The following is a 26,908-nucleotide window of genomic DNA, read 5'->3' as shown; positions in this document are numbered from 1 at the left end:
AGTGGGCAGAAATGGCCAGCCATGCAATCATTTACCAATTTATGGTTGTGGCCGATGGTTTGGCTGGATGGTCAGCTACTTGGAAGGAAAATTGATGACAAGGAAGTCTGGGGAAGAGGTGTGTAGATGGACCTCTCTAAATGGGCAGAAAATGCAAAGATATTTGTGTCCCATGTGAATGCCCACCAAAGGCTGACTTCAGCAGAGGAGGATTTTAATAATCAAGTGGGTAGGATAATCTACTGGGTGGATACCAGTCAGCCTCTTTCCCCAGGCATTCCTGACATCATCCAATGGGCTCATGAACAAAGTGGCCATGGTGGCAGGGATGGAGGCTATGCCTGGGTTGAGCAACATGGACTTCCGCTCACCATGGTCAACCTGGCTATGGCTACTGCTTAACTTAATCTGCCAGCAGTACAGACCAACAATATGGCACCCTTCCCCGGGGTGATCATCCAGCTACCTGCTGGTGGGTTGATTACACTTGACCACTTCCATTATGAAAGAAGCAGTTTTGGGGCCTTTACCGGAATAGACACTTACTCTATACTAATTTGCCTTCCTTGCATGCAATGCTTCTGTCAAAACTACCATCCATGACTGTACAAAAGGCCTGTCTACTGTCATGGTATTCAGTACAACATTGCTTCGGATCAAGGAATTTCACAGCAAAAGAAGTGTGGCAATGGGCCCATGCTCATGGAATTCACTGATCTTACCATATTCCCCACCATCCTGAAGCACTTGGTTTAATAGAACGGTGGAATGGCCTTTTGAAGACTCAGTTACAGGGCCAGCTAGGTGACAATACCTTGCAGGCCTGGGGCAAGTTCTCCAGGAGGCTGCGTATGCTCTGAATCAGTGTTCCGTATACGGTGCTATTTTTCCCAAAGCCAGATTTATGGGTCCAGGAATCAAGGGGCGGCAATGGGAGTGGCACCATTCACTATCATCCCTCTACTGACCCACTAGCAAGTTTTTTGCTTTTGGTTGTAAACAGAATAGTATCCTGTTAGGAGGAATTACTACCTTGTTAATGTCTTTATTTCAAGATTAAGTATGTTTTACAGAGATGTGTATGGTTCTCTTCCTCTGTCAGCTGAATTCTTATATTCACAGAATATAAGTCAACCTTATGCCCGACTGGCTTGGAGGTCTTAGTGCCGGGGGAGGAAAGCTTCCACTGGGAGACATGACAACAATTCTATTGAGCTGAAAGTTAATACTGCTACCTGGCCACTTCGAGTTCCTTATGACTGAATCAACAGGCAATGAAGGGAGTTACTGTGCTAGCTGGGGTGATTGATCCTGACTAGCGAGGGGAAATTGGACTGCTACTCCACAAAGGAGGTAAGGAAGAGTGTGTCTGGAATACAGGAGAACCCCTCAGGTGTCTCTTAGCATTATCATGCCCTGTGATTAAAGCCAGTGGAAAACCTCAACAACACAATCCAGGCAGGACTATAAATGGCTAAGACTCTCAGGAATGAAGGCTTGTGTGATCCCACAAGGTAAGGAACTATGACTATCTGAGGCGTTTGCTGAAGGCAAGGGAAACATGGAATGGGTGGTGAAGGAAGGTAGTTATGCGTAGCAGCTAGGACAACACAACCTGTTGTAGAAATGAGGACTGTAATTATCATGAGTGTTTCCTCATTTTGTTTTGAATACGTTTATGTGTGTGCGTATAATTTTTGTTTTCTCCCCTCTCTTATCTCTCTACCATGTAACATAAGATATACTGACATTGTGTTGTAGTATTTAAATAGTATTAACTTTACATCATATTATTTAAGTTACATCATGTTTAAGAGTAAACGCCATCCAAGCAATCTGTGCCCTTTTCTGGGGAAGGGATTAGTGTGTAATCAGCTGTACACAGGATAGCTGTGCACTGATTGGGTTATGGAGAATTATGATCATGGTATTGGCTTTATTTTGAGAATAACTATGAGTTTAAGGAGATGTGTAAGGTGCAAATTTGATGAGGGGTAGTTTTGTGATGCTTAATTTTGTATGTCAACTTGGAAGTTGTTTCTGGATGAGATTAATATTTAAATGGATGAACCTTGAATAAGCAGATTGCTCTCCATAATGTGGGTGGGCCTTACCCAAACAGTTGAAGACCTGAATAGGAGAAGAAGACATTTCTCCCCGAGCAAGGAGGAATTCTCTGGCAGACTGCCTTTACACTTTATTTACACCCTTAGCTGTCCTGGTCTTGAGCCTGCTGTCACACCCTGTAGCGTTGACTTGTTGGTCTCCATAATCACATGAGCCAGTTCCCTATAATAAATCTCCTTCTCTCTATATGCACATCCTATTGGCTCTGTTTCTTTGGAGAACTCTAATACAGTCCCATCACCATGTCCGTAGGTCACTGCTCCAGCCTCCCCATGAGTCTCCCTGCCTCTAGGCTCAAGGTCCAATCCTTTCCCGTGCTCCTTCAGAGACAGCTTCCTAGAGCTCACCCTGGTCATGCCATACTCCTGCTCAAGAACTATCCATGGCTCCCTGTTGCCAACATAATAATGTACAACGGTCTCACCCTGGCATTTAGGGCTTCTGTTTTAGCTACAAATTTCTTTCCCTACCCTCTCTTCTCCCCAGCAGGAAACTCTTAAATGAATCATTTGAAATCCCCTCCCTGGATGGCCTAAAGAGTTCTGACCTGGGAGTTAGAATTTCTGAGTTTTATCTCCAGCTCTGCCACTAGTTGGTAGGGTGACTTTGGTTCATTCCCTTACCCTCTCTGTGCTTTAGTTTCCACATCACTAAAATGGAGATTTGAACTTGGTCATTATATTATACCCTCTTTTAATGCAAACACGAGCTGCTGGGCCACTGGGCGCAGAGATGTTGCAGATAGAGGCCACAGGGGCCCTGTAGCCTTCTGAGTAATTATAGTTCGGGGTGGTGGGATCTGATCAGGCCAGGTCTGGATGGAGATTAGGCTGAAAGTTGCTCCTCATTTCCATGGTTGTCTGGGGAGGGGAGGCAGGGCTCCAACCACTGGGTTGAGAGACCTGTGGAGGGACTGGGGTCATGAGCAGTGCTCTGGCCCAGGAAGAGGCCAGGGAGTGACAGGGACAGTGGCCTTCACTGAGCTCGTCCTATGAGCCAAGCCCTGAATAAAGTGTCTGTGTCCTCTATCTCATCTGCATGTGCTCTGTAAGCGTTCACTCTCGTCACCAGCTCTAATGCTCATTGTCACTGTCATCTTGTGCACTGGCTCCCTCACTGAGTGCTAACCTCGCACTGGGCCCTGTGCTAACTGGGCTCAGAACTCTGGTGGGAATGAGTGGGAAGAGTCAAGACTGGGGCCAAGGACCCCAGAGAGGTCCACAGTCTCCTGAAGTGATGTCTTGATTCTGCTCAGAAACCCAGAAACAGCCCCTGCACTGTTATGGGGGCAGCATCCAGAGGACCAGGGTTCCAGAGTCAGACTCTCCAGAACCTGCCAGAACCTGAGACCCAGGGCTGACTCTGGGCATATCCCAGCAGCCCCTCTGTCTCCTGGACCTCAGTCTTCTCACCTGTAAAATGGGAGTGGCGGTCCCTCCCTCACCTGGTTGTATGGGTTAAATAATGTGACCAAAGCCCCTGCACAGTGCCTGACACATAGTGGGTCCTCCCCAGGGGACAGCTGTTGTTACCTGGAACCATATCCTGGCCCCATGAGGGATGGAGTTCGGTCAGGTGTGAACTTGGGAGCCTGACTGCTAGACTCAATACCTGCCTGGTTGACACCAGACTGTGACTTAAAGAAGCAACCTAAGCTTTCTGTACCTCAGTTTCCTCATCTATAAAATGGGATAATGATAGTATCTCTCTCATAGGGTCATTCTGTGGATTAAATGAGATAATGCACATAAAGTGCTTAGAACAGACCTGGGCTCACAGAAAGCCTTAACAAAGGTGGATTCTTCCTATGTTTGCTATTGTTGTTGCAATGGTCACAGTCCAGCCTTTACCTGAATGGCCCCTCCAGACCTGCACAGGCCTTTTGTCCTATATGGTCTAATAAAGATCTCATGGTTTCCTCTGGGGTCTGCCCTGCCCTCCTTCTTCTCCAAATCCCGACCCACTACCTCTCTCTCTCTCTCTTTCACACACACACACCACTCCCCCAGCCCTGTGATTCAGGGGGCCCAGGACCATCTCCGGTTCATCCCTTTTGACAAAGTTCAGGAAGCCTCTCCCTGTCTGTGGTGGGGCCCCACCCTCAGCAGTGTGGGCATCACACAGGGGTTTGTGGGTCCACATTCCTCCTCCAACCCCTCCCCAAACTGCCCCATCTGTTCATAGAACTTACTTTATAACATCCCATTTTGCAGCCAAATTAAGGGAGGGGGGCTTGCGATTGTTACCCTCCGCTCTGTGCCAGGTTCTCTGCAGGCCCCTCCACTTCTTTCATTGAAGGATGATTATTGCAAAATAGAGGCCTGCAGGCAGACCCACCCACAGACAGTGGGATTTTTGCCTACACAGTGGGTTTTATTTTCTTGTTTGTTTTGAACTAGATGGTAAAAATTTAAAAATCTGAAGATTTCACATAAAACATCAGAGAGGCTGACATACAGGGCCTGCATTGCCCCTGGCAACAGTCCCTGGAACTGAGATGCAGCAGCCCCTGTAGGGGGACCCTAGCTCTCCATGGTCCCCACTAGCTTATCTCTGTCGTCTGCATTCCCTGCTTGGCCCCTGGCATTATTTGAGTTTGTGACTCTGCTGCAGAGACCCAGCCTGTCCTCTGTACAGATGGGTAAACTAAACCCAAGGAGGAATAGTATGCCATGTGTCCACTCTACCCTGATTGTTACCTATTGGAGGGGAGGGTCATTTGTTTTATTCAGTGCTGTATCCCCAAAACCTAGGGCAATGCCTGGCATGTAGTAGGCGCTCTGTAAGTCTTTGCTGTGTGTTAGAATTTCTGAATGTCACTCGGCAAATTTTAGGCAGATCCAGGGTGACACCAATTCCAGCCCAGTGCTTTTTCCCTCAGACTCTAAGATCCCAAGGCAGACCCTCCCTCCCCCATGTATGTATGTGGCTCCCTTGCCCCTAGGTGTCCCTCATACACATACACATACTCAATGCCTCAACTCAGATGCTTTTAAAGCCCAACCCAATTTAACCCTGGAGAAGAAGGTGAGCCTTCTGCAGACACCACCACTTACCACTATGATTTTTTACTTTTAGGACCATTTTTCAGCATTAATAAAATAAACTGTGGAATTCCTATCTGATACGGGCTGTCTTTTTTTTTTTTTTTTTTTTTTGTGGTACGCAGGTCTCTCACTGCTGTGGCCTCTCCCGTTGCAGAGCACAGGCTCTAGATGCGCAGGCTCAGCGGCCATGGCTCATGGGCCCAGCCGCTCTGCGGCATGTGGGATCTTCCCGGACCAGGGCACGAACCCGTGTCCCCTGCATCGGCAGGTGGACTCTCAACCACTGTGCCACCAGGGAAGCCCTGGACTGTCCTTTTAAACTACAGGCAGGAGAGAGCAGTGCTGAGGGCTCTGGTGTGGGCAGACCTGGGTTCAAACTCTGAATCCACAGCATCCTGGCTACGTGACCTTGGATATATCACTTTTCTGTGCCTCAGTTTTCTCAATCATAAAATGGGGTTGATAACAACACCTGACTCATCTAGCTGTTGTGAGGGTTAAATGAGGTGTTCCAGGTACATCACACAGTTCAGTGCCCAGCTCAAAATGGCTGATGCTATTATTATCACTAACACTGCTCATCTGTGATTCAGTGAGGAAAGATGTAATGGACAAATGCTCATGGCAGTGCTTTCCCATGATGCTTTTCAAAGAAGTTTTCTCTTAATCACAGTAGCACACACGTATAATAAAATGGTGGTCCTAGTGCGCCAAGCCAATTATCTTGTCTACACGCTGTGCATGGTAGAGATGAATTTGGGGACCTCCTTGCAAAAACCACCCCCAGGAGTTTTGGATCCTGGTCAAAGCCAATGGGATTTTTGCCATTCACAGTTATGGGGATGCTGAAGTAATAAGAGTTATGACTGCACTCAACCTAGCCCTCCCTCCCCCCACCACAAACAGAGCTCAGACCCTTCCCTGAGTCAGAACAAGGCTCTTCTCCCCTTACTCACCCCTAAACTCCATGCACTAGTAGCTGAGGTTTGTGGTTCTCTTTCTTCCTGATGAATATATAGTTACCTCCTAGGACGGGTAGAGATGACGGTTATAATAAAATAGGTTCACTACATCCCTCTACACGGAGCCACTTAATGAACATGTCACCAATGGCACTAAGGCTTCTGAGTCAAATGCAAATGAAACCTGTTCCAGGGTATCATTTAGTTAGCTGGGGGAGTTGAGGAGGGGGAAGAGGGGATAGTGTGAGATACAAACAGAAAAATGGGAGATAGTGAGGGCAGAGGGAGAGAGGGGGCAGGAAGGAGGGGAGAGGGTGAGGGAAGGACAGAGGTAGTGAGCGAGAAAGGGGGCAAGAGGAGAGACAGGGCCGCTCCTACGGAAAACAGGATTGGGCAGCCTCATTCTTCCCATTGGAGAAGTGAGCACACCCAGTCCTGCTCTGTGCATCATGATGGGCGCTGGGGATACCACAACGGACCAGACAGACTGCATCTTGCCTCTGTGGGTTCATAATCTGATGGAGGAGGCAGGCATTGAGCAAGTCATCACATCGATAATACATGCAAGTACAAGTAAGCTGTGTGATTATTGTATGAGTTTTGCATGGTTATTGTAAGAAGGTGGACAGGGACTTCCCTGGGGGCGCAGTGGTTAAGAATTCCCCTGCCCATGCAGAGGACACGGGTTCGAGCTCTGGTCTGGGAAGATCCTACATGCCGCGGAGCAACTAAGCCCGTGCGCCACAACTACTGAGCCTGTGCTCTAGAGCCCGCGAGCCACAACTACTGAGCCCTTGTGCCACAACTACTGAAGCCCATGCGCCTAGAGCCTGTCCTCCGCAACAAGTGAAGCCACCACAATGAGAAGCCCGTGCACCGCAACGAAGAGTAGCCCCCTCTTGCCGTAACTAGAGAAAACCCGTGCGCAGCAATGAAGACCCAATGCAGCCAAAAGTAAAATAAATAAATTAAAAAAAAAGAAGGTGGACAGACTTCTTAGAGGGTGAGCTCTGAACAGTGCCTGCCTGGGTTTGAACCCATGTCCTGGTTATGAGACCTTGAGGAAGTTGCTTAACCTTCCTAGCCCCCAGATCCTCTTCTAGAAAATTGAGATCATAAAATAACTACCTGTTAGGGTTGTTATGAGAACTGAATCTGTTAATACATGTAAAATACTCAGAATAGTGTTTGGTATATAGTAAGTGCTCAATAAATGTTAACTCTTAATACATTAAGAACTAAAATGAGAAAGAAAAATATTGAAGGGTCCTAGTTTAGATCAGTACATCAGAGAGGTCTTCCCTGAGTAAGTGACATATAAACTGAAATCTGAAGGGATGAGTGGAAATCAGCCAAGGGAACAGAGAAGAGAAGCCATGGGTATCTATTTTATTCTTTTACCTGCCCAGGATCCTTTATCTCTTTCTCAGTTAATACACCCTTATTTTCTTTTGGGAAACAATTTCCTCCTTCACTTTCAGTCCACACAGTAGGGCTATAGCCTCAAGATCTTGCTTCAGAGTGGATACACCATGCAGGCGTGGTTGGTTAACTGTAAATTTTGCTCCTGGTCACTCCTGGTTCAGAGGTGGGCAGATGATCTAAGCTGGACCAATAAGAGAAAATACCAGGGACTTTTGCTTAAATTATCAGCAAAGAAGTGTGATAAGCCTGGGTGATATAAGTCTGGAGCTACTAGTGGCTATCTTCCACCTGAGAATGAAGGTAATACAAAAGAAAATTCAGGTAAGAGATTGAAAGGAAGGTCCTGACAGTATCATTTGACTCCCTGGATCCAGCCATACCCGAACTGGACTTTTCAGGTGAAGGAGCCAGTTAAACAGTCTCGCTTCCTGCCTATATTATTTTATTTAAATCATATTGGGTTCCTGTCTCTTATAACTGAAAGAATCCTGTGTGACAAGGAACATTCTTATCAAAAGGAAGGATATATGATATGGTCCAGGGGAAGAATCAAAGCCTATGAAAGAATGTCAATATAGTTGAAGCTTGGTGAGCAAGAAGAAAGTGGTGACTGTCGGTGTATTAAAGTTCAGAGGGTCCACAGACCTGAGCATAAATCAGAAAAAGAGGTGAGGGGCTTCCTTGGGGGCGCAGTGGTTCAGAGTCTGCCTGCTAATGCAGGGGACACGGGTTTGAGCCCTGGTCTGGGAAGATCTCACATGCTGTGGAGCAACTAGGCCTGTGAGCCACAACTACTGAGCCTGTGTGTCTGGAACCTGTGCTCCGCAACAAGAGGGGTCGCGATAGTGAGAGGCCCGCGCACCGCGATGAAGAGGGGCCCCCGCTCACCACAACTAGAGAAAGCCCTCGCACAGAAATGAAGACCCAACACAGCCCTAAATAAATGAATTAATTAAGAAGAAAAAAAAAGAGTAAATTCTATTAAAAAGAAAAAAGAAAAAGAGATGAGGTCCAATGTTGGATTAAGAGATTGTACCCAAAACAAAGACAACCAACTCCTTTGGATAGATGCCCCCATTGCCTTCCCAAAGACATCACTTATCATTATATCCTAATACTTTGTACACTCTTGGAAAGGCTGAACCAATGACCCAAGATCAGTTAGGATGAGAAAGGCCTTTAAATGCCACATAGTCTAATATCTCCATTGTCTTAGTTGGCTTGAGCTGCTATAACAAAAATACAATAGATTGGGTGGCTTGACAACAGAAATTTATTTCTTACAGTTCTGGGAGCTGGAAGTCCAAGATCAGGTGCCAGCATGGTTGGGCTCTGGTGAGAGCCATCTTACGAGTTTACAGATGGCTGACTTCTTGCTGTATCCTCACTTGGCTGTGAGTGAGCTCTTGTCTCTTTTCTAATGGAGACACTAATCCCACTGTGGGGGGCTCTACTCATATGATGTCACCTAACCCTAATTATAATACCTCCAAAGGCCCTACCTCCTAATACTATCCCACTGGGGGTTAGGGTTTCAACATATGAATTTTGCGGGGACACAAACATGTAGTCCATAACACCCATTTATATTATTTTGTTTCTAATTGATCAGTAGTACATGCATATATTCTTTTGTTGTTGTTTGTGGGAGGTAAGTTTTATTTATTTTATTTTTCTGATAATGAGTGTCTTTATTTTCTGATGCAATTTATACCTTTATTCACAACATGGGTATTTAATACAATAGAAATGAGTGATATGCCTGAATGGATAACCAAATAACTAGATTATCTGATACTAAGAAATAAAGAAAATGTGTAATCTGCTCTGGTTCCTTGATCTATGAATACTATATCCTTATAGAAGAAAAGGAAGAAAGGAAGAAGGGAAGGAAGGGGAAAATGAAAAGGAAAGGAAAAGGAAATTCTAACCAAATGGATTAAAAAGAAGTCTCATTTTCACATGGGAAATGGAGTCTGGAAAGGTTATATGACTCATCTAAAGTAAGACAGCTCATTAAACGTAGTTGGTATCAGGGTCCTGGCTTGGCATTTCTTACGCCATCAAATATCTTGCTATGGACTGAATGATTGTGTCTTCCTTGCTCCCCTCCCCATTTATATATTGAAACCCTAGTCCTCACTGTGGTGTATGTTGAGATGAGACCTTTGGGAGATAATTAGGTCATGAAGGTGGAGACCTCATTATGGAATTAATGCCCTTATAAGTAGAGATCTTCCATTTTTCTCTGCTCTCTGCTACTTGAATGTACAATGTGGAGACAGCTATCTACAAGTCACTAAGCAGGCTCTCACCAGACACCAGATCTACCAGTGCCTTGACCTTGGACTTAGCCTCCAGAACTATGAGAAATAATGTTTGTCGTTTAAGCTACCCAGTCTATGGTATTTGTTACAGCAGCCTAAGCCGACTAAGACATATCTAAATATCCCTCCCGCAAAACACATCCCCCAGTAAGGTTGTTAGATCCCTGAGGATATGAATACCCTCTTAGACACTGCCCTTCCCATTATATGGAAAAGCTCTTGGGGATAATATAATATATTTATTATTATATTATATTAATTATATTTTATAAATTTATAAAATATATTTTATAAATTAAATATATTAAATCAAATATATATTAAATCATTATATTATATTAAATATTTTAATATTTAATATATTAAATATTAATATATTTATATTATAATATATTATATTTTATAATATAAACTTAAAACATTTATTTTATTTATTACTTTTGGCTGCATCAGGTCTTAGTTGCGGCATGTGGGATATTCGTTGAGGAATGCAGGATCTTTCATTGTGTCATGGGCTCTTCATTGTGGCATGCGGGCTTCTCTCTACTTGTAGTATGTGGGTTTTCTCTCTCTAGTTGTGGTGCCCACGCTCCAGGGTGGTTTGTGGCCCATGGGCTCTAGTTGAGGCACGCGAGCTCAGTAGTTGTGGCACATAGGCTTAGTTGCCCCGAGGCATGTGGGATCTTAGTTTCCTGACCAGGGATCAAACCCGCCTCCCCTGCATTTTAAGGAAGATTATTTACCAATGGACCACCAGGGAAGTCCCAATAATAAACTTTTAAAACATTTACCATGTGTCAATCTCTATGTTAAGTTTTTTATTCTCATCGTTTCATTTAATCTTCATCACAGCCCTATAGGTAAGTATTCTTACTATCTTCATTGCCGGACACAGCAATCAAAGCATAGAGAGGTTAAGAAATGAGACGCAGTTCATGCAACTGGTAAGCGGTAGATGAAGAATTTGATTACATGTAGTCTGACTCCAGAGTCTGTGCCCTCATTTCTGATTACAAAGTACAGTCTGCAAGAGCAAATTTCCTTTAGCAGCCAGATAATTCCACCCAAAGACAGAAGCTAATCAGTGGCTCCTGAATGCTGAAGGGGAAAGCCTTCCATTGGCCTACAGAGCTCTCCGTGGTGCTGAAACACAACCTCACGTAACTCCTTCATCTCAGTACTTGTCTTCCTCGAGCTTGCCCCTCCCTGGTCCTGGCTACTCTGCTAACACCTCTGTTCTATAACTTGACATTAGATCACTCCTTTTCCCATGAGCTGCCTCAGCTCGTTCCTGGATCAACAGCACTCGTGCAAGGCCACATCTCTACCGGCCTTTTCTCCTAACCAAACCTTTTCTCATCCCTGAGCTTAAAAGAAGAGAGGAGAAAACAGAGTACCTGCTCCCAAGGAGCTACAGTCAATGTGGGGACATAAGACAGGCAAGGGAAATACTAGAGAAGGCCTAAATATCTTAGCACAGCATACAAGGTCCTGCAGGATTTAACGGCATCTCTGGCCTCTTACATCAACCTGCAAGCCTGCAGTTCTCCGGGCACAGGATGCAACTCTCACCTCCAGGACTACTCACGTGCTGTTCCATCTGACCTGAGGCTGGAGAGTACAGTTGAAACAAATGCTGTCACTGAGTCTGGGGGACAGGGGTTGGGCAGGGGCAACGTCAGAGCCTTGTGAGCCTTGTTGAAGAATTTCGATTTTTCTTCTGAAAACCATAGAAAACTATTGACAAGTTTTAAGTGAGGAATTGACACAACTAGATGTGGATTTATGGGTACAAGGCTGGAGGCCAGGAGACTATCCAGGAGGCTATTGGAAAACTCAGGTGAGAGACGATGGTGGCTGACCAAGGTTAGAGGAAGTCACTTTCCATCACGTGCCCCTGTCCTATTTCCTTCCCAGTACCCATCACACTCTAAATTTCCTAGTTTTTTTCCCACTTGTTATTGCTTTTCTGTCTCTTTCAATGAAATGCCAGCAACAAGAAGCCAAGGACTTCCTCTGCCTCATTTACCACTGTATCCCTGACAGTGTCAGATACAGGGCAGGGGCTAAATGAATGTTTGTTTAGTGTAGGGAGGGCTGGAGTGGGGAGATTGGTGTTCGTGAATTCAGGATGTCTGGCATAGAGGACAAAGCTTAAGGTACAGAAATTGGTGAGGAGCCCCACGGGTTGGGGCTGGAGCCATCACATTATGGGTCAGGGCTGATCCAGACTTGGACGGTGAACCTGCCAGTGGGCCCAAGCCACCCTAGCAGTGGTATGGGAGAAGAACAGCCTGCTGAGTCTACGTGGGCAGTGTCTGACTTGTTCTGATGGTGACCTACGTCCATAAGGATGCCCAGCTGAGTCCGAGCAGAGGGCCAGGCGCCAGTCCCTCCCAGAGTCTCTGAATTCCTTGGCCAGAGTTTAGGATTCCTGGAATTGTCCTCCCCTCCACCATCCCTTTTGTGATGTAAGGAACTGAGTGATTTAGAGCATGCAGTAAGAGAGAGAGATGAGTAAGTGGTCATCTGGGAGGCCAACACATGGCTCCACTTACCGGGTTCGGGCTCCTCCCCATCCCTGGACCCCAACCCACCAACATGACCCTGGGGATGGTGCGACCTTGATCCTGTGTCAAGGTGCCTCCTCTGGGAATCCTGGCCCCAGGTGCTGGGAGGCTGGGGCTGTCTCAGGCTATCGCTGCCCTGGAGGAGCTCCTGGTCTAGGGGAATTGGGAGCAGGAAGGAGGACAAAGGACAAAGGTGGACCTGCCGCCACCACATCCCCCCACCAGCATTGGCACAGCTGCCAAGTGTTAAGAGGAGGGTAAGCCCAGAAGTTGTGGAGGTCCTGTGGAGGAGCCCCTAACCTCACCTGGGGGTGAGGAAAGGCTTCCTGGAGGAGTTACCACCTGAGCAGAGCCTTAAAATGTGAGCTGGAATTAGACAAGTGGCAAGTAGAGGAAAGGGAGCCCAGGGAGAAGGGCCAGCAAGGGGAAAAGGAGTTGGGTGCAGGAGGGGGTGCGGCAGGGAGCCCCAGTGCCTGGAGCCTGGGGATGCGGGCACGAAGTGAGGCTGAAGGTGAGAGCAGGGGCTTCGCCATGCTCATCCCAGAGCTTCTGCTGTGTGCTCAGGGACCAGACAATCCTCTCTGCCTCAGAGACCCCACCTGTGTGACTCAGGAGGCTGGAAAGCCTGATCGACCTCCTGATCCAGTGGAGTCCTGAGCCTGGGGTAAGCATGCTGTTCAGGCCAGTCCTTTGCCCCCCTGCTGCCCCATCCTGGAGGTCCAGGGCACCAGGATGGAGGAGGTCTGGGGTGGGAGAGCTGTCGGCAGGATGCCGGCCTCTCTGTGGCAATTTGTGGAAGAGGTTTCCAGAAAGGGCAGCTGCAGTTAACTTAGATGAACTGTGAGACTCCACTTGGCTTAAAGGCTTTGAAATCGCGATGTTGGTGGTGGGGGGATGGGGGTGGTGAAGATGGTGAGAGGGAGGGGCCTGGAAGCCAGCAAGGCTGCCACTGGAGTGCCTTAGTCAGCAGATGTCTACCACATGCCTGGCTCCTGCTGGGCTCTGGGCATCAGAGACAGGTGTGACCCAGGGTGGCCATGGGGAGCTCACAGCTGAGGCACAATGGGGAGATGGGGAAACAGGTAAATGCTTTTATAGGGGAAACACAGGATTGTGAAGGAGGGACTCCTAACTTTATAGGGCGTGGGTGGGATGGGGAGAGTGGACATCATGCAAATGGCCTGGGTTCAAATCCCAGGTCCCAGCCTAGTGACCTTGGCCAGGTGCTTCGTGTCTCTGAAATTGTTTCCTCTTCTGTAAAATGGGGATAATAATGATCCCCACAGGGGAGTTGTATTAAATGAGATAATCATGCAACGCTGATAGCCTGGAGCATACACACCAGTTCAATACACACCAGCTGTTAGTGGCACCCGCTGAGCAAAGCTGTAAGAAAGCTGGTGTCGGGCAGGGCCTGGGAAAGGGTGTTCAGGGAAGACAGACTAGCAGGTGCAAAGGCCTGCACACAGCTGGGTGTGTGGGGTCAGAGTGGGAGGCGGGGGTGGAGAGATGGGGCTGAGGAGGTCTGTGTGGCCAGTTTATAAGAGCCCTACAGTCTGTGTGAATTGGAATCTTAGTCTTCAGAGAAGCAGGAGCCATGGAAGGTCTTTGAGAGGGGGCGTGGCATGTTCATTTAAGCTGTAGACTGGGCACTGGAGTTGGAGAAGAGGGCCGGGCCCAGGACAGTGGGGCAGCTGTACAGCATCTGGGGAGAGAAGACGGTGCCCTGGACTACGTCGGGACAGTGCGGACAGGGGACAGAGGAGGGGAGAGACAGCAAGGTGAGCAGGGCAGGGCGTCCCCCTGGATGGGGCTCCAGGGAGGCAGCAGCCCAGGACGGCCCAGCTTTACGACTCTGCCAACAGATGGGGAGGCGGGTGCTCGGGCCAGGACCCGGGGATGGAGCAGTGTCTGGGGCCAGGGGCTCTCTGCCTCAGGCCCCTGCAGGTGGCAGTGCCCGGCCTGGGCCGTGGGGGGACAGGAATGACCAGACCCTTCAGCCACCCTCTGCCCAGCATGGCTGGTCCCGCCACCCTCAGAACCGCCCAGACCCCGTTCTTCCAGACGGAAGCTCCCTGAGCCCCGCAGCTGGCGTGGTCCAGCCTGGCCCTGCAGGCCGCCCTCTGCGGTGCTCAGCTGCTGCCGAAGGTGACCTTGGGCCAGTCCTGCTGTGCTTGTGTCCTCCTCGCCACACCCCTTGGTAATGCAGGGAAAGCCCTGGGTCATCTCCTGGCAGAGAGAAAGGGTGCAGGAGGGTGAACCCCAGCACGGTCAGGACAGACCCGGGGCCGCTGAAGCCCAGACCAGGAGACAGTTGGGAACAGGGGCAGCCAGAGACACAGAGGGACTCAGTGACAGAGCAAGTGACAAGGAGAGAGAAGCAGAGAGAGGGGCGCCCAGGGAGAGGCCTTGGACCCAGCCCCACGCACGGCCCCTCCTCACCAGGCCAGACTTGTCGGGGGGCAGGGAGTCACCGGCCTCCAACGGCCCCCCTTCTCTGTAGTTCATATTCTCAGAGAAGAGAAATCAGTTTCCGTCCAATTAATCTAATTAGACGCAATCAAGTTGTGGAGATCTGTGCAGCAGGGTGAGCGATTAGGAAAAATTACCTCCCCACAAAGAGTTTAGACCTAATTTTCAGTCTGTAAGCTGAAGACCAAATAAAGAATGGGCTTTCTGCCCTCATACTACCCCTCTCTCCCCACCTTACACCAGCTGGGGACCAGAGAGTTCCCTGAAAAGGGGGCACTGACTCAGACAGAGGGTCAAACTACAACCTGCACAGTGACCGTTGTATACAACTTAAGACAGCCGTGTCCTCACCCTAACGCACACACGCACACACACACGCACACACACACACATGCACACGCACACACACACCATCTCACAGGGATGCACTATCAGGCAGGAGCCCTGGGTTAGTCCTGGCTCTGCCACTAGCTGGCTGTGTGAACCTTTGCCACTTTCTCTGGACCTCAGTTTCCCCACCTGCAGCAATAAGAGTTATAATTGACCTGGGGAATACCTTCTGGCTATCGCAGTTTGGAATTCGATTTTTTCTCTCTCAGCCTCTCCCTCCTTCTTTCAAATCCAGGCTGGCTGAGAACATAAAGTCTGGGAGGGGGCACCCAGGGGAGTTTATAAGGTGACGCTCCTCAGCAGGCAAGTCCTCCATCAGCAAAGCAGGGACTCACCCGAGCCTCCCCACGTGGCCCCAGAGCTGAGTCCAGTGCTGGGAGGGCACTAGGGCTTCACTGTCCCCGTGAGCAGACACGTCTGCGATGCACAGAGGCTGCCCCCCTCTCACGCTGGGCCGTGTCATTAGCAGCTCCAAGGGTGGGAGTTCCCAGCCAGCGCCAGTCCCAGGCCAGGCCTCACCCTCCCGGGCCGGCACCACGGCACCACCTGCTCCTTGAATATTTCTCTGAGAATCGAGCTGGAGAGGGACCAGCACCCGGGAGGCAAGGGGAAAGAGCATCTGGAGGCCGAAGGCTGAAGATGGATTAATTTATGCCCTGAGGCTTCTCAGCTGGAGTGACGCCCTGGGGACATTTGGGGGAAGGGGGTGGACAGAGTCCCCAGGTGCAGGCACAGCCTGGAGTCAACAGAGGTGGGGAGCACATCACTGAGGGTGACAGGGCCCAGTGTGTCCCTGAGGGGTGACATAAGAGTCCTGCCTTGCTGCCCCTGTCCCTCCCCCTCTCTGTACAGCTATGGCCGCCTGAGCCCCACCTGTGAGAGCAGAAGGCTCCAGGTTCCAGGACCAATCCTGCCCCAGCTGAGGGGGTTTAAGGAGTTCCGGGGGCAGGTAAGGGGGCGGGGTTGGATCTGGAGTCTGGCCTGGTTTTGAGTCCCAGCCCCTGACTCACCACCAGACCTTAGCAGCACCTCCCACCCACCCCCGTTCTCTGGGCATTGGGTTCCTCATCCTCCAACAGAGTGAGGGGCTTGCAGGGACCCCTCACAGGCTCCCAGTGTTGGGGGGATCTGCAGGAGCTCAGTGGACGTTTGTTCCCGTCCCCTCTGTGACCCCGCGGTGCCTGGCTCCAAGTCAGCGCACAGTAAATATCAATTAACCTGGTGAGATGATGAAATGGGCTAATGTTTGTGTCTGGGCCTCACGGCACCAAAATCTAAAATGATGCTGGGAAACTGAACAACCAGGGAGCCAGCTGGGTGGAAGAATCGGGGGTTTGGCTGTCAGTCTTGAAGGAGAACTTCCTGGAAGAGGCAGGCCTTGGGCTGGGTAGGACTTGGATAGAGGAGGGAAGGCATGCTAGGAGGGGGGGACTGCACGTGCAAAAGCAGGGAGGTGGGAAGGGGAGGGTCAGGGTGAGCCCTCTCTCTCCTGTGTGCTCCTGCCAGTGGTGTGATGGGTAAGGGTTTGGGTTTTGGAATCAGACAGACCTGGATATAACTTGCTTTTGGTGTGACCTTGGACAAGGTCCCTTTACCCCTTGGGGCCTCAGCGTTGTCAGCTGTGAAGTGGGGGTAATGACACCCTGTCCTCACAGGGTTGCTGTGAGGCTGGTGCCGTGTATTGTGTGTGTGTGTGTGTGTGTGTGTGTGTGCGCGCGTGTTTAGGTGGGGGGATCCCAGCACAGTGTTGGGCTCCCAAGGGACTCTGGGTAACAGGGGCTCCCTCCTCTCTGTTAGCTCATCCAGGTCACCTGCTGTCCCCAGGGGTGGCCTCCCCACCTGGTCATATGTGACGTGTGGTCCCAGCAGGGAGCAGGGACCTGGGTGGGGGCATGGACACGTCACTCCTCTCAGGGAACCAGGTTGTGAAACACAGACCTTAGAACCTCAGAGCTTGGAGGCCCCTCCAGCCCCTTTGCCCTGTAGGAACCTGACACAGAGAGGTTAAGGGAGTGGCCCAAAGTCACCCAGCCCCCAAAGAAGGCCCCCCGGTGCTCTGTTCTCTAATCAGCCTGGGGGAGGGTCCTCTGTCTACAAACCCCTGAACTGAGTGACTCAGGGGTCAAGGGTTCCTCCTCTCCTTTCGTCCTCCCTCTGCCCTCTCATCCACCTGTTCCCTGGGCTGAAAAGTGCTGGAAATGGAATCTGGGGGCTCCTTGGGGGTTGAGGCCAGTGATCTGTAGACCTGACTGGCAGAAGCCTGGGTCTGTGCTGGGAAGGGGAGGGTTAAGCTTTGAGCAGCCTTTCCTGGTTGGTGTTTAACTTGCAGTTTGTAAAGGCCGTCAGGAGCCCCACAGAGCAATTCTGACTTAATGACACTGCAGCAGATTAAGGAGGAGCCCGTCTTCCAGAGAGCATGAAAGAAAGGCCATCCATTACCCTGCACGGTCCAGGATGGCAGCTAGAATAACTTTCCCAGAGATCTGGGTGGAGAAGGAGTCCTCTCCTGCCATAAGCAATTTTTTCCTGGTCTCCCTGGCCCAGGACCTGGGGGAATGCAGGATACCAGGTACCAGGCTGGGAGGACATTGAGATAGGCTGAGGCTCAGTTCAACATGAAAAATATCTTCCAGTCCTAGTGGACCACAAGATGACAATCATTGGCGTCATTGGGCTGTAATATATTAAAGGTTGGCTTAGGACGGGAAGCTGTCTCCTTTCATAGTTAGCAAGGTGAGCCTCTGGGGGCCCAGCACAGATAACCCCATGTTAGAGTTATCTAAGCTTTCTCCTCCTCAGGTATGTGTTCCAAAGGCCCAAGTGCTTAGAACATGTACTGTACTTGGGGGTGGGAGACAGGGGTCCATGTTGTGCCTCTGGGACTTTGGAAAAGAGGCTTTCCTAATGAGGACCACAGCTCCCATTGGTTGAGCCTCTACTGTATGTCCACCTGTGCCAGGAGCTTCCATCCAACCTCTCACTTAATCTTTACAACAGACAGCTGTCTTTGTGTCCATTCTATACACAAGAGGGCAGGCTCAGAGATATGGGAAAAGACACAGGTCCAGCTCACCCAGAGGCAGGATGGGATTCAAGGCCAGGTGTCTGCTGCCAAAGCTCATGCTCCTCTCTTGAATGATATACGACCCCCGTGCCTCAGTTTTGTCATCTGTAAAATGGGAGCTCTATACTCTGTATACTTCACAGAGGGCTGGGTAGTACTAGTGAAATGATGGATGAGAAATGCACCATGCATGTGGGAGGGGTGTTGGACACAAACATACATGTGCACACACACACATGCACGCACACATGCTCACATGCAGAAGTTTGACCACCCAGGATCCTGGTTACTAATTGATGACGATCCAGGAAAAAGATCTCAAACTCGATGGGTTTTCTAAATCACAGAGCTTTAACTATTTACCTTCCATTCTCAGGTTACTTTAACACCTAAAATGTGAAAATTCCCTGATACTCAGCTTATGAGCATATCAATTCCACAGTATGGGTTATCAGCCTTGACAATGCTTACATTTTTCACCAGCCATTCTACCATCAGAGAACGCAATGAAGGCTGAGTATCCAGGTTTACTAATAAGGGTGATTATTGCAACGTTGAAGATGATAATCGACAATTGGAAACACCCAAGTGTCCAAGAGGGGAATAGATGGGTAAACTATGATGGAATATTATGCAGCCAATAACAGTCATGGCTGTGAAGCATATTTGATAACACGGGAATAGAGCAGAGAACCCACAGCTACCTATACAACAAGCTCCCCATAGAGGCATCTCTGCAGGTAAAATGACAAGTGATTTCGGGTTTCTTCTGTTTATTTTTCTGCACTAAATCAAAGTAGGTTATAAAAAGCAATGAATAAAATGCACCTCCAAGACTGACCTTTGCAATGATACAACGTGGATTGTGGAGAATACCTGGTGTGCTCTGTGGCCTGGAGTCCTCCTCTTGCCCCTGTGTGTTCTAACCCCAGGACATCCCTAGAGACCTTTGCCTCGCACTCAGACCCAGCCTGCTCTCCTCTGCATTCTCCAGTCTCCTTTCCAGTGTCTTCCAGGCTCCACATGTTTCTTCTTGCTGGTGTCAGTGTTTCTGCTTCTAGCAGTCCCCCACCCCTCCTAACGTCCTGACCCTGACCCTCAGTGGGTGAGGAACCAGATCACAGGGAGTGTCTGCAGTAGGAGTCTCTGCTCTCTGACTGAGAATGTGAAGGGAACACTTCTGATTCAAATAGCAGTAATTAATAATAATTACTCTTATTATTTGTGCTCTGGAACATGACCCCGGGGTTTGCATTTTGGTAGCTTCTGTGTGTTTTGAATTTGTTGTTTGGTTCCAGATCACCAAAGCTGCCAGATACCCAACTTTTGGATAAGTGCAATGTGGCTGAGTATAAATATGCAGCTGTGGCAAAGACCTGTATATTCACTCATTACCAGCTAGTAAAAATTCTGAGTCCCTACTCGGTGTCAAGCGTAGTTCTGGACACGGGGCACTGTGCTCAAAGTTGCGGGGAGACAATAAGTAAATAAACAGGTATGGGTAAGGGCTGTGAAGAAACCAACCAGAGTGATGTGTGAGAGAGCAATGGTGTGAGGGCAGGGTGGGAGGAGTGGCAAGGCTGGTTGGGGAGCCAGGACTGGGGGGTGTGACCTGTGGGTAGAGGGAGGGTGAGCACTATGGAGCTGTGAGTGTGGTCACTTCCACCTGAATGGCAGAAGATTCCTCTTCCCTGAGAGCCCAGACCACACAGGGATCTCTGGGTGCAGCCAGGGGAACCCCAGAGCAGAGATGGCCTCAATCTCAGGTCAGCCCCACTCAGAGGCCAGGGCAGGGCTGGCCAGCTGCCCTCTCCCTTCTAGACCCACTGATGCCTCTGCTCCCCCAGATCCCTACCCAGCCCCGAGGTTCCACTGCCCGAGACTGTCTCTGTGTCTGGGTGGAGAATTGTACTAGCGTCTGTATGTCTGCGAGTGCATGAATTTATGGTCTATGTGCCTATGGCAGAGCCGTGTGCATGCACCTGTGTGTTTCTGCACCTGCTCCAATGTGTGGACATGCATGGACTTGCATGTGCGGCATGGGATCCTGAGCCTGGGTGTGTCTGAGTGTTCTTGATCACGTGTATGTGTGTTTGTGTGTGGCCGTGCACCCTCATCCATTTGTGTATCTTTCTGTACTCACACTTTCTTCCATGTGCCTGTGTTTCCGTATCTGTCTGTTGTGAATATGTTTCTGAGTGTTCTATAGGCGGGTTCTCTGTGGCTGCAGAGCTGTTTCTTTCAGTACCCATTTCTGGGTCTATAAACAGGTGTGTATTTGTGTGTCTGTTTATGTTTCTGTTCTATGTCTATTTCTGATGTCTGTGTTTATATTTTGTCACCAGTTTTTATCAATGTGCATATCTATGTTTGTATCAATAGGTTTGGGTCTGGGGGTTTACCTGGGCCCAGGTGGTATTGTGCTTATGCCTGTGTGACTAGATGTTTCTGATCATCTGTGTGTGAGTTGTCTGAGTATCCACGTCTGTCTCTTTGTGGCTCTGACCCTCTGTATGTGTCTGAGTGTCTGTCTGTATAGTGTTGGTTCATGGATCTTTCTGTTGAACTATTTATCTCTCTGTTTCTGTGTTTCTCTCTGTAGGCATGTGCCTATATATTTCTTGCTCTGAATGTGGGTATGTATCCAGGTGCCCACTGTAGGTCTGTGTCTGCCACTCCCTCAGGCCAGTAAAGAAGCCCCTTTCTCCCATCTTGTGGCCTTGGAAGAGATGCTCACTGTGAGATAGGCAATGACAGGCTCAGGAGGGCTAAACTCTTGGGAGCTAAGCCCTGCACCTCCAGACAGTTCTTTGCTCTTGAACTAATTGGGTGAATAGAATGCTACGTTCAACAACTGCAGATTACACATTATTTTTAAGTGCACATGGAATGTTCACCAAGAGAGACCATGTGCTGGGCTATAAAACACATATCAATCAGTTTAAAAGAATTGAAATCATGCAGGGTATATTTTTGTTGATTACAGTGGAATTAAATTAGAAGTCAATGAAAATAATGCATCTGGAAACCTCACACGTATTTGGAAATTAAACAACATATGTCTAAATAACCCGTGGGTCAATGAAGAAATCACAAGAAAGGTTAAAAAACATTTTGAATTGAATTATAATAAAACATTAACATTTCAAAACTTGTGGGATGTAACTAAAAGAGTCCTGAGAGTGAATTATAGAGGTTAAAAGTCTTGTATTAGAAAAGAAGAAAAGTTTAAAATCAATTATCTAAATGTCTTAAGAAGCTAGGAAAAGAAGAACAGAAGCCAATATAATAGAACACAGAGAAACAATTCAAAATACCAAAAAAGCCAGAAACCTCTTCTCTAAAAAGATTAATAAAATGAATAAGTCCCTAGCTGGGAAAAAAAGAGGAGAAAGTAAAAGTTTTTAACATCAGCAATGGTAAAGGAGGCATCACTAAGATAGTACAGTCCTTAAAATGGTAATAGGAGAATATTATAAATAACTCTATGCAAATAAATTCAACAACTTCAAAGAACTGGGAAAATTTATTGAAAACACAACTTATCAAAACTAACAGAGGGGGACTTCCCTGGTGGTCCAGTGGTTAAGAATCTGACTTCCAAAGCAGGGGACACGGGTTTGATCCCTGGTTGTGGAACTAGGATCCCACATGGCACACGGCAACTAAGCCTGTGCACCACAAGTAGAGAGCCCACACGCTGCAACTACTGAGCTTGTGCACTCTGGAGCCTGCGCACCACAGCTAAAGAGAAGCCCTTGCATCGTAACTAGAGAAGCCTGTGCACTGCAATGAAAAGACCCCCGCATGCTGCAACGAAGATCCCGCATGCCTCAACGAAGGTCCCACATGCCGCAACTAAGATCTGACACAGCCAAATAAATAAATGAATAAAAATTTTAAAAAATTGGTTCCAAATAATGAAAAGACATTTTGTAAAAAACAACAACAAAAACTAACAGAAGAAGAAACAGAAGCACTGAATAACCCTATGTCTATTAAAGAAATTGAATTTATAATAGAAAACTTTTTCGCAATGAAAGCTCCAGGCTTAAATGGCATCACCTTTGAATTCTTGCTAACATTTAAGGGAAAAATAATACTAACCTTACACATACTCTTTCAGATAATAGAAGAAGCGGGAACACTTCCCAGATGGTATGAGGACATTATAACCTTGATAAAAAACTTGAAAAGGACATTAGAAAAAAAAGAAACCAATTTAACTCAATAATATTGATGTAAAAATTAATAAATAGCAGCAAATTGAATCCAGAAATGTGTAAAAAGGATAATATATATATCATCACCAAGTGGAATTTGTCTCAAGAAAGCAAGGTTGGTTCAATATTTGAAAATCAATCAAGTGAATTTACCACATTAACAGAATAAAGGGGAAAAAAAGGATCACCTTGGTTTTTTTTTTTGGCCAAGCGGCTTGTAGGATGATCCCCAACCAGGTATTGAACTCAGGCTGTGGCAGCAAAAGCCCGGAATCTTAACCACTAGGCTACCAGGGAACTCCCAAGGATCATCTTAATAGATGCTGAAAACGCACCTGAGAAAAGTCAACATCCCTTCATGAAAAAAAACCCAACAAAACTCAACAAACTAAGAATAGAAGGGAATTTCCTTAATCTTATAAAAGAGAGCTATGAAAAATCTATTGCTAACATTATTCTTAGTAATTAAAGACTGAATACATCACTCTTTTTTTTTTGAAGTTTTGAATTTTAGTTTATTTTTTTATACAGCAGGTTCTTATTAGTTATCTATTTTATACATATTAGTGTATATAAGACTGAATACATCACTCTTATCAGGAAGTATTCAAGGATGTTCATTTAAACCACTTCTAATCAATATTTTACTGGAGGTTCTAGTCACTTTAATAAGGCAAGAAAGAAATAAAAGGCTTAAAGTTTGGAAATGATAAAGTAAAATGCTCATTCAGAAACAACATAATTGTTTTTTTAAGAAATCCCAAGGAATCTACAAAAAACTAACTAGAATAATAACAGAATGTAGCACGGTTTCAAGTTATAATGAATGTACACTATTCAACTGATATAATAGCAATAAAAATGGTTAAATGAAATTTTAAAAAAGCAATACCAAATATTGATAAAAATATTTAGGAATAATATTTTTTTAAATGTGCAAGACTCTGATGCTGAAATCTGTAAGATAGAGCAGAGATAAATTAGAGAAGATTTCCATAAATGGAAAGACATATCATGTTCATGGCTTGAGAGAATCAATACTATTAAAGATGCCAGTCCTCACAAACTTGATCCACAGATTCAATCCAAATATCCAGCTTTTAGAATAAGCTGGTTTTGAAAGGTATACAGAAATGTAAAAGACCTATAAAACACAAAAAACGCTTCAAAAAAAGGATTATCGAACTTAGAGAACACACACTGCCTGATTTCAAAACTAACTGTAACGCCATTATGGCCAAGACAGAATCGGAATGGACAAGTAGATCAATGGAGTAGAACAGAGGCATCAGCAATAGACCCACACAAATAATTAATGTATTTTAGACAATAATTATAAAGTAATTCAATTGGAAAAAGAATAGTGTTTTCAATAAATGCTGCTGTACCAAATGGATATCCATATAGAGAAATAATAAATCCAGACCCCTACCTAACACCATACCGTACTCAAAAATTAATTTGAGATGGATCATAGACCTAAAGGTACATGCTAACACTATAAACCTTATAAATTTTAAAAATGAATAATATATTTGAGACTTTGGGGTAGGAAAGATAGGACTCAAAAAAGCACTAACAAAAACAATGATGAAATGCACTTCATCAAAATTAAAACTTTTTGCTCTTCAAAAGATCCTGTTGAGAAAAATGAAAACACAGGTCACAAACTGGGAGGAAATAGTCACAACACATATATCTGACAAAGGATTTTTATGTAAAATATATAAAGAACTACAAATCAATGAAAACACAACTCAATAACACATGGGTAAACTGCTTGAACAGCAACTTCACACAAAAAGAGATATGAATGGCCAATAAAATGCTAAATGTTATTAATTATCAGGGATATGTAAATTGAAAATACCTTGAGATAGCAGTCAGGCTAAAATTAAAAGGTTTGACAATACCAAGCGTTGGTGAGGATGCAGGACAACAGAAATTCTCCTACCTTGCTTCTGGGAGTGTAGACGGGTACAGCTGTTTTGGAAAATAATTTAGCAGTTTCTTATGAAGTTAAATAAACAACTACCCTATAGCCTGACAACTTTGCTTCTAAAAGTCCTGAAAATTCTCATCCACAGATAGGCTTCTACAAATATTTTCATAGCATCTTTATTTATAATAATCCAAACCTAACTCAGTTGTCCATCTTTGGGTGAATAGATAAACAAATTGTGGCACATACATAAAATGGACATTTATGGAGTGATAACAAAGAACGAACTATGAATAAAGATAGCAACATATACAAATCTCAAAAACTTTTGTGTTGCTTGAAAACCAGAAAACTACACTATGGTTCCACCTATATGGAATTCTAGAACATGCAAAATAAATCCACAGTGTTGGAAATTAGATCAATGGTTGCCGGGGGCTGGGGAAAGAGGATTGGTTGCAATAGAGGAGAAGAGACATTATTGATGTAATGAGATGTGGTATATTTTGATGGGATGTTGGTTAGATGGGTGTGTACAAAATTTCTGTACCTATATAAACTAGGGAAAGGAGCACACACCCATTCACTTGTAAATCAATCTAGGTGGAGCTGATACCTAGACTCCACTTGACGCTTTTTTCAGCCCATCACAGCCCCGCCCTCCCTGAGTATCTCTCAAATCTGGATTACTCTGTCCGTCCGCTGCTGCTGTCATCGAGGGATCAGTGCTGAGTTTGGGTTCCTCCAAAACAGCAGCTGGTTTATGTGGGAGGTGATCCCAGGAGGCACAGTGAGGAGGGGGCAGGGGCGGGAAGGAGGAAAGCCCTAATGGCTGAATCAGACAGCAGGTCACACTGTGGGTTCAACCCTGCTGGGCACCCTCTGAGGAAGTGTTAGGACATGCCTCAGGCTTGTCCCTCAAAGGAAAGCTGGGTGATCTATTTATCACCCATCACTCCCTGGTTGAGAGGTGCCTCTGGGATGTTAAATCCCTGGCACTTTGGGCCTACCCTTCCCAGGGCTGGTCAAGCCCCCAGGACACTGGAGAACCCCTGGTTGGCGCAGCAGAGGGAAGCAGGGCCTGCGGAGGGAGTGGTCAGCACTCTGGGAACCAGCCAGCACAGGTGCAGGTGAGCCCAGAGCTGGTGAGGAGACTGAGTATCAGTAACGTCTGCTTCAGCCATTATCATCACCTGATGCCCCCTCGTGCCCTTCCTGTCCACCCACCAAGGCAGCAAGAATGGACTTCCCAAAAGACAAACCTGACCACATCAAACTTCTGCCTACAACAGTTCAGTTGCAACTCTTGGCTTTGGGGACATGGCATTCCAGACAGTGTGTGATTTGGCTGCTCTGACACCTTACCCCGGCTGACCTGTATAAGAGTTGCTTTTCAGCTCTTAAGACTTGCTGAAATTTGAACCTTGGCCTGCCCAGTGAACCAGATGGCCACTGCCCCTCCTCCCTCCCTCCCTCCCTCTTCCAGGGTGGTAGGCACCCCTGAAGACTGCCCCCAGTGATCCTGGCCTCTTGGTATTCATTTCCCTTGAGCGCTGGCTGGACTTAGTGACTCAATTCTATGTTTACGATGACCTTGTGTGCTATGGATGGTGGAACAAACAAGAAGGGAGTCTAGAACATTGACAAAATTGTGCATGAAGCCACCATAGAAGCCCAGGAAGTCTTATATTCAGAATTCTCTTACATGAGAGAAACATACATCTTCAATTTTTTTAAGCCACTGTCTTAGAGATTCCCATCAGTATCTGAATTTATTGCTAACAGGTAACACTGAGGCAGGGTCAAAGATGGAAAAGATAAAGCAAAACCCCCAGTTTATACATGGAATCTTAATGGAGCAAGGGAGAAGATCTAAGTTTCCTCATGACTCCAAGGATCTCTGACTACACCCCAGGCTGGATGGGTAGGCGTTTAGAGAATATGGAGGAGTAGGAAATGTCAGCCGAGGTGAGAATCTTGAACATTCCACACATGCCACCCCCACAGGCTTTGTTTACCTTCAGCCTCTTCTCTGGCTCCTAGAGTTGTCCAGAGTGTGGGAGGCACGTGGTCAAGTATGAACATCCAGGGAGGGAGTCAACCGATGCCAATAGATAGAGTGAGACCTGCCTGGTATAACTTTAAATGTGGAAAAGATCCTAGTGGTCTTGTAGTCCAACCATCTCTTTGATGCTTGAATTCCTTCAACAACCACCAACACACTATAAAATTATCATCACTAATAACATCCTCATCAGCATCATCACCATTCTCTTCACCTTTATCATCATCACTTTCACTGCAATGATCGTCATCATTGTCGTCACCACCACCACTGACGTCATTACCACCATTTACT

This window comes from Delphinapterus leucas, chromosome 1 (assembly GCF_059928025.1).
Source record: "Delphinapterus leucas isolate spDelLeu-1000000601 "Yukka" chromosome 1, BTC_Dleu_Yukka2, whole genome shotgun sequence".
In the NCBI taxonomy this organism is placed as follows: Eukaryota; Metazoa; Chordata; class Mammalia; order Artiodactyla; family Monodontidae; genus Delphinapterus; species Delphinapterus leucas.
The sequence above is the reverse complement of the archived record's forward strand: the minus strand, read 5'-3'. Positions refer to the sequence as shown.